The sequence below is a fragment of the Budorcas taxicolor genome, chromosome 1 (genome assembly GCF_023091745.1).
Source record: "Budorcas taxicolor isolate Tak-1 chromosome 1, Takin1.1, whole genome shotgun sequence".
NCBI lineage: Eukaryota > Metazoa > Chordata > Mammalia > Artiodactyla > Bovidae > Budorcas > Budorcas taxicolor.
The window spans coordinates 66,123,635-66,131,470 of record NC_068910.1 but is presented as its reverse complement, the minus strand read 5'-3'; positions in this window follow the sequence as shown (position 1 = coordinate 66,131,470).

Here is a 7,836-nt window from a genome sequence, read left to right as displayed (position 1 = left end):
TACAGAATCTTCCTCATAGCAGCTTTTGAGGAAGCTGGCTACTTACTATATACCTTCTCCAGTAAAAATAATCATTTACCTTCTGAACATGTTCTCTGCTGGAATCCCCTCTGCCTCCTACACCCTCTCAGCTGGCTGTCCTCTTCTTCCTTTGTAAAAGGATGGTCAATGAAGTTCAGATCAAGGGCATAGATCTGTTTTGCCAAGGCAAACTAGACCCTGAGTCAGCAGGGAGCTGCATAGCTATGACTTATAATCTAGTGCCTATGTGCTTTGCTTCTTTTACTAAATCTCTCTTCAGTCCTGTCTGATGATAATGGGGACATTCTCTCCAGTGTCCGTCAACAGAGCCCAAGCAACATACGGGGCGATGCTCCTCCCAGAGGGCTAGACTTTGAGACGGTGCTTGCGTGTTGGCTTTCTTACCGCGGGAAGTGCCGACCCATGGTGTCACAACATCCACCTTTCGACATTCCTCGGGTGGCCAGGTCATTTCGGGGGTGCTTCTCGTGCAGGCTTCAGGAATAGCATCTTCCTTCCTTTGGTTAAAGTTCTCTGAACAGGGAGACTATTTTGAGCAGTAAAAGACATCACCTGGGTTCTACAGAAGATTATATACACTTGCTATGAAGATAAAACAACCAGAGGAAAAAACACCAACACACTTAGTTGTAATATAAGCATGATGAATTAGGAGCTGAGGAAACATCACCCGCGAGTATGACCAGAACAAGGGAAAGTCAGTCTAGAATGTTTTTGCTATTCTTGACCCTTGCCTTTCTAGCTGCCCCTAGCCTATCGGTCTCCCAATCTGGCAGGTTCCACCCCTCATACTCCTTCCTTCAGCCTCCACAAGCCCAGTTCACGGTGACCTCTGAGTGTGTTCCTGCTTACACAGGTGCACACTTGTACACCTGCTCCCTTTGAATCCATTTAGCCCCAATTACCTCCAGCTGAGAAACTCCTCTGTGCTGAGCAGGCCTCCCCTTGAATGACTGCCCCCCTAGTTTATTTTTCCGGGTGCTCTCACCTCACCCCGGAAGCCTGGCCCCACTCAGCTCCCTGCAGATGCTGTCTGATCCATCTGCAACCTTCTCCAGCTCATGGCCTTTGCTCATTTTACTATTGTTAATCTAAAATCCTCCTATATGTGTTCTTTTGGACTTTGCACTTATGGAGAAAGAACACAAAGCTGTTTAATACCTCCCACATTATTGCCGTTTAACATTAAGAACACTTATAGGCCTCCAATAGGCAGTTGAGGATATTTCACAATAAAGTTAGAAGAAAAACTAACTGCTTCAGTAAGTGGAGATACAGAAAGTATTGTCTCTTTATAGTCATAAAATTAAAAAATACATTAAGTATTTGTTTCCTAAAGAAAAGATCCTGTGCTAAGGAGAAGGTCTCCCACAAACATCCCATAATTTATGTGCAGGGGAGGGCAGGCAAAGGTGAAGATGAGAGAACATGCCATTTGCTGCTGCTGCTGCTGCTGCTTAATCGCTCAGTCGTGTCCGACTCTGTGACCCCATGGACTGCAGCCCACCAGGCTCCTCCGTCCATGGGATTTTCCAGGCAAGAGTACTGGAGTGGGGTCCCATTGCCTTCTCCGATATTCCATTTAGGCAAACTTTTGCTTTATCTTTTTATCTTTCCTTGTAAGTGAAGCCCAGAGGTGAGCTGTCCCTCTTTCTAAAAAAATCAAAAAACAAAAAAACAAAAAAACCCTTATTTTTTCAAAATTAAAAAATAACTTGAAATTGGTATATCAAAAGGGAGGAAAATGTTTAGGAAACTGCCTAATGTCCGACCTAATAATGTACGTTGCCCACAGGGTTTCATTCTGCAAGGCACACAACCAATAGCACATGCAAGTTGATAGGCTGAGAGAGGTAAAGATTAGTCTAGATATTTCCAGGAGGCTTGCTGAGAAGAGAGACAACTGCAGGAAAATCAACATGGCTAAAAGGATCTAAACGTGGGGGCAAGGGTGTGGGGAGTGGGGGACAGGAAACATTACCAGTTCACAGGGCTTCCCTGGTGCTTAGACGGTAAAGAATCTGCCTGCAGTGCGGGAGACTTGGGTTTGATCCCTAAGTCAGGAAGATCCCCCTGGAGAAGGGAATGGCAACCCGCTCCAGTATTCTTGCTGGGAGACAAGTATTCATGGACAGAGGAGCCTGGTGGGCTATGGTCCACAGGTCACAAAGAGTAGGACATGACTGAATGACTAACACTTTTTTTTTTTTTTTCTTTCACTGGATCACTGGTAAAACATTTAGGAACAAGATAAATTTGAAATGTTGAGACTTGGGTGTGAGCCACTGTATGAGGAACAAAGGTGGTACTGAGCAGCCAGGCAGAGATACAGAACTTTACAGGGCCACAGTCTGGCTCTGAGCAGTTAGTGATGAAAACAGTCCCAGGTCTCAGTGAGGAGGGATTTGGGAGATGGAGCTCGAATTTGCCAGAAATGGTGGCTCCCTTTTTCACCATGGAGAAGCTGATAGGCTGATGAGAGCAATGATTGACAGTTTTAAATATGACTTGGTGACACCATGGGATTTTTTTTCTCCATTGATTGAAAACATTCACATTTCTTCATTTTCTAAGGGCTGTAGTTACAAACTCAGGTCTATTTTTGAGGTATCTTTGAGAATTAATGATCTCATGTGAACTTAAGGTCAAGTCTCCTTACACAGGAATATAAAAGAAGAAGGCAAAGGTGATTATACTGGCCTAGGGCATTTACTGAAGTTACTTTTTTGGAAAAGGATCAGATTTTGACATCTGGGCTTCTTTTTGGCTGCACCAGGTGTTAGTCGTGGCACGTGGATCTTTAGTTGTGACCCGTGGGATCTAGCTTCGTGAAAAGGGATTGAACCTGCCTCCCCTGCACTGAGAGCACAGAGTAGCCCCTGACCACCAGGGAACTCTCTTGACTTCCCTTCTTATTTTTTCTTTTCTAAAAATGTAATGCAGTGTGTGTGCTCAGGTGTCTCTCACTCTTCGCGACTCTGTGGACTGTAGCCCACCAGGCTCCTCTGTCCATGGGACTCTCCAGACAAGAATACTGGAGTGGGTTGTCATTTCCTTCTCCAGGGGATCTTCCCCACCCAGGGATCAAACCTGAGTCTCTTACATCTCCTACATTGGCAGGTGGATTCTTTACCACTGCACCACTTATTCCCTATCACAAAAACTTAGTTGAAAATGAATTACAATTTCTGGCTAATCAAATCTTAAACATATACCATATAAAATGTTTCAATTCAGTTCAGTTCAGTGGCTCAGTCGTGTCCGACTCTTTGTGACCCCATGAACTGTAGCACGCCAGGCCTCCCTGTCCATCACCAACTCCTGGAGTTCATGCAAACCCATGTCCATCGAGTTGATGATGCCATCAAGCCACCTCATCCTCTGTCGTCCCCTTCTCCTCCTGCCCCCAATCCCTCCCAGCATCAGAGTCTTTTCCAATGAGTCAACTCTTCGCATGAGGTGGCCAAAGTATTGGAGTTTCAACTTTAGCATCATTCCTTCCAAAGAAATCCCAGGACTGATCTCCTTTAGAATGGACTGGTTGGATCTTGCAGTCCAAGGGACTCTCAAGAGTCTCCAACACCACAGTGAAAAAGCATCAATTCTTCGATGCTCAGCCTTCTTCACAGTCCAACTCTCACATCCATACATGACCATAGGAAAAACCATAGCCTTGACAGGATAGACCTTTGTTGGTAACGTAATGTCTCTGCTTTTCAATATGCTATCTAGGTTGGTCATAACTTTCCTTCCAAGGAGTAAGTGTCTTTTAATTTCATGGCTGAAATCACCATCTGCAGTGATTTTGGAGCCCCCAAAAATAAAGTCTGACACTGTTTCCATGGTTTCCCCATCTATTTCCCATGGAGTGATGGGACCAGATGCCATGATCTTCGTTTTCTGAATGTTGAGCTTTAAGCCAACTTTTTCACTCTCCTCTTTCACTTTCATCAAGAGGCTTTTTAGTTCCTCTTCACTTTCTGCCATAAGGGTGGTGTCATCTGCATATCTGAGGTTATTGATATTTCTCCCGGCAATCTTGATTCCAGCTTGTGCTTCTTCCACTCCAGCATTTCTCATGATGTACTCTGCATAGAAGTTAAATAAGCAGGGGGACAATATACAGCCTTGACATACTCCTTTTCCTATTTGGAGCCAGTCTGTTGTTCCATGTCCAGTTCTAACTGTTGCTTCCTGACCTGCATATAGGTTTCTCAAGAGGCAGGTCAGGTGGTCTGATATTCCCATCTCTTTCAGAATTCTCCACAGTTTATTGTGATCCACACAGTCAAAGGCTTTGGCAGAGTCAATAAAGCAGAAATAGATGTTTTTCGGGAACTCTCTTGCTTTTTCAATGATCCAGCAGATGTTGGCAATTTGATCTCTGGTTCCTCTGCCTTTTCTAAAACCAGCTTGAACATCTCGGAGTTCATGGTTGACGTATTGCTGAAGCCTGGCTTGGAGAATTTTGAGGAAACTCTAAATTACAGAAAAAAATTTTTTTCTTGTCAAACGGAGACTTTGTATTCTTTGACTAATGCCTCCTGGTTCCTCACTTGTCTCAGCTCCTGCCAATCACTTCCCATGTATGCTTCTATGTGTTTAACTACCTTAGATATTTCATGTACATGGTATCGTATAGCATTTGTCTTTCTGTGTCTGGATTATTTCACTTACATAATATCCTCCAGTTTCATCCATGGAGATCTTTTTTGTACAGTTCTTCTGTGTATTCTTGCCACCTCTTCTTAATATCTTTTGCTTCTTTTAGGTCCATAACATTCTGTCCTTTATTGAGCTCATGTTTGCAAACAAACAGCAAAGTTTCTCTTTTTCAAGGCTGAATAATATCCCATTTACCACATCTTCTTTATCTACTCTTGGACATTTTTTAAAAAAGATTTATTTACTTATTTTATTTTTTGGCTGTGCTGGGTCTTTGTTGCTGTGCATGGACTTCCTATAGTTGCGGTGAGCCAGGACAATTTTTTATTGTGATGCCTGGGCTTCTCACTATGATGTCTTCTCTTGCTGGGGACCACAGGTTGCAGGCATTTGGGCTTCTGTAGTTCCAGGGTGGGCTCAGTAGCTGTGGTACCCAGGCTTAGTTGGTCTGCAGCATCTTCCTGGAGTGGGGATCGAACCCATACCTCCTGTGTTGGGAGCTGGATTCTTAACCACTGGACCATCAGGGAAGCCCCATTCCTGGACATTTTATTTCTTCTCTTCGCTGTTGTAATCATGCTACAACAAACATGAGTGAGATATCTCTTTAACACTTTGATTTCAATTCTTTTAGATATAGAATCAGAAGAAGGATTCCTGGGTCATATGGTACATATATATATATATATATATATATATATATATATATATATATATATATTTTTTTTTTTTTTTTTTTTTTTTTTTGCAGAGCATCCATACTGTTTTCCATAGTGGCTGCACCAATTTACATTCTCACCAATAGTGTATAGGGTTCTCTTTTCTCCAGGCTCTTGCCATACCTGTGTTCTCTTGGCTTTTTGGTAACAGTCCTTTCAGCAGGTGTGAGGTAACATCTCATTGCAGCTTTGATTTGCATTTCCCAGATGATAATCCCAAGGATCTTCCCAGACCAGGGATCAAACCCACATTCCCTGCACTGGCAGGTAGATTCTTAACCATGGGGCCACCACAGAAGTCCCCAAGAAATTATCACCAAAGCCGATGTTAAGAAGCTTCTTCCATGTTTTCTTCTAGGAGCTTTATGGTTTCAAGTCTTCAGTTCAGTTCAGTTGCTCAGTTGTGTCCGACTCTTTGTGATCCCATGAATTGCAGTTCACTCAAACTCATGTCCATTGAATCGGTGATGCCATCCAGCCATCTCAATCCTCTGTCGTCCCCTTCTCCTCCTGCCCCCAATCCCTCCCAGCATCAGAGTCTTTTCCAATGAGTCAACTCTTCGCATGAGGTGGCCAAAGTACTGGAGTTTCAGCTTTAGCATCATTCCTTCCAAAGAAATCCCAGGGTTATCTCCTTCAGAATGGACTGGTTGGATCTCCTTGCAGTCCAAGGGACTCTTAAGAGTCTTCTCCAACACCACAGTTCAAAAGCATCAATTCTTCGATGCTCAGCCTTCTTCACAGTCCAACTCTCACATCCACACATGACCACAGGAAAAACCAGAGCCTTGACTAGATGGACCTTAGTCGGCAAAGTAATGTCTCTGCTTTTGAATATGCTATCTAGGTTGGTCATAACTTTTCTTCCAAGGAGTAAGCGTCTTTTAATGTCATGGCTGCAGTCACCATCTGCAGTGATTTTGGAGCCCCCCAAAATAAAGTCTGACACTGTTTCCACTGTTTCCCCATCTATTTCCCATGAAGTGATGGGACCGGATGCCATGATCTTCGTTTTCTGAATGTTGAGCTTTAGGCCAACTTTTTCACTCTCCTCTTTCACTTTCATCAAGAGGCTTTTTAGCTCCTCTTCACTTTCTGCCATAAGAGTGGTGTCATCTGCATATCTGAGGTTATTGATATTTCTCCCGGCAATCTTGATTCCAGCTTGTGTTTCTTCCACTCCAGGGTTTCTCATGATGTATTCTGCATACAAGTTAAATAAGCAGGGTGACAATATACAGCCTTGACATACTCCTTTTCCTATTTGGAACCAGTCTGTTGTTCCATGTCCAGTTCTAACTGTTGCTTCCTGACCTGCATACAGATTCCTCAAGAGGCAGGTCAGGTGGTCTGGTATTCCCATCTCTTTCAGAATTTTCCAGTTTATTGTGATCCACACCGTCAAAGGCTTTGGCAGAGTCAATAAAGTGGAAATAGATGTTGTTCTGGAACTCTCTTGCTTTTTCCATGATCCAGCAGATGTTGGCAATTTGATCTCTGGTTCCTCTGCCTTTTCTAAAACCAGCTTGAACATGAGGAAGTTCACGGTTCACGTATTGCTGAAGCCTGGCTTGGAAAATTTTGAGCATTACTTTACTAGCATGTGAGATGAGTGCAATTGTGCAGTAGTTTGAGCATTCTTTGGCATTGCCTTTCTTTGGGATTGGAATGAAAACTGACCTTTTCCAGTCCTGTGGCCACTGCTGAGTTTTCCAAATTTGCTGGCATATTGAGTTCAGCACTTTCACAGCATCATCTTTCAGGATTTGAAACAGCTCAATTGGAATTCCATCACCTCCACTAGCTTTGTTCGCAGTGACGCTTTCTAAGGCCCACTTGACTTCACATTCCAAGATGTCTGGGTCTAGATTAGTGATCACATCATCATGACTATCTGGGTCATGAAGATATTTTTTGTACAGTTCTTCTGTGTATTCTTGCCACCTCTTCTTAATATCTTCTGCTTCTGTTAGGTCCATACCATTTCTGTCTTTTATCGAGCCCATCCTTGCATGAAACGTTCCCTTGGTATCTCTAATTTTCTTGAAGAGATCTCTAGTCTTTCCCAATCTGTTGTTTTCCTCTCTTTCTTTGCACTGATCGCTGAAGAAGGCTTTCTTATCTCTTCTTGCTATTCTTTGGAACTCTGCATTTAGATGCCTATATCTTTCCTTTTCTCCTTTGCTTTTCGCCTCTCTTCTCTTCACAGCTATTTGTAAGGCCTCCCCAGACAGCCATTTTGCTTTTTTGCATTTCTTTTCCATGGGGATGGTCTTGATCCCTGTCTCCTGTACAATGTCATGAACCTCAGTCCACAGTTCATCAGGCACTCTATCTATCAGATCTAGGCCCTTAAATCTATTTCTCCCTTCTACTGTATAATCATAAGGGATTTGATTTAGGTCATACC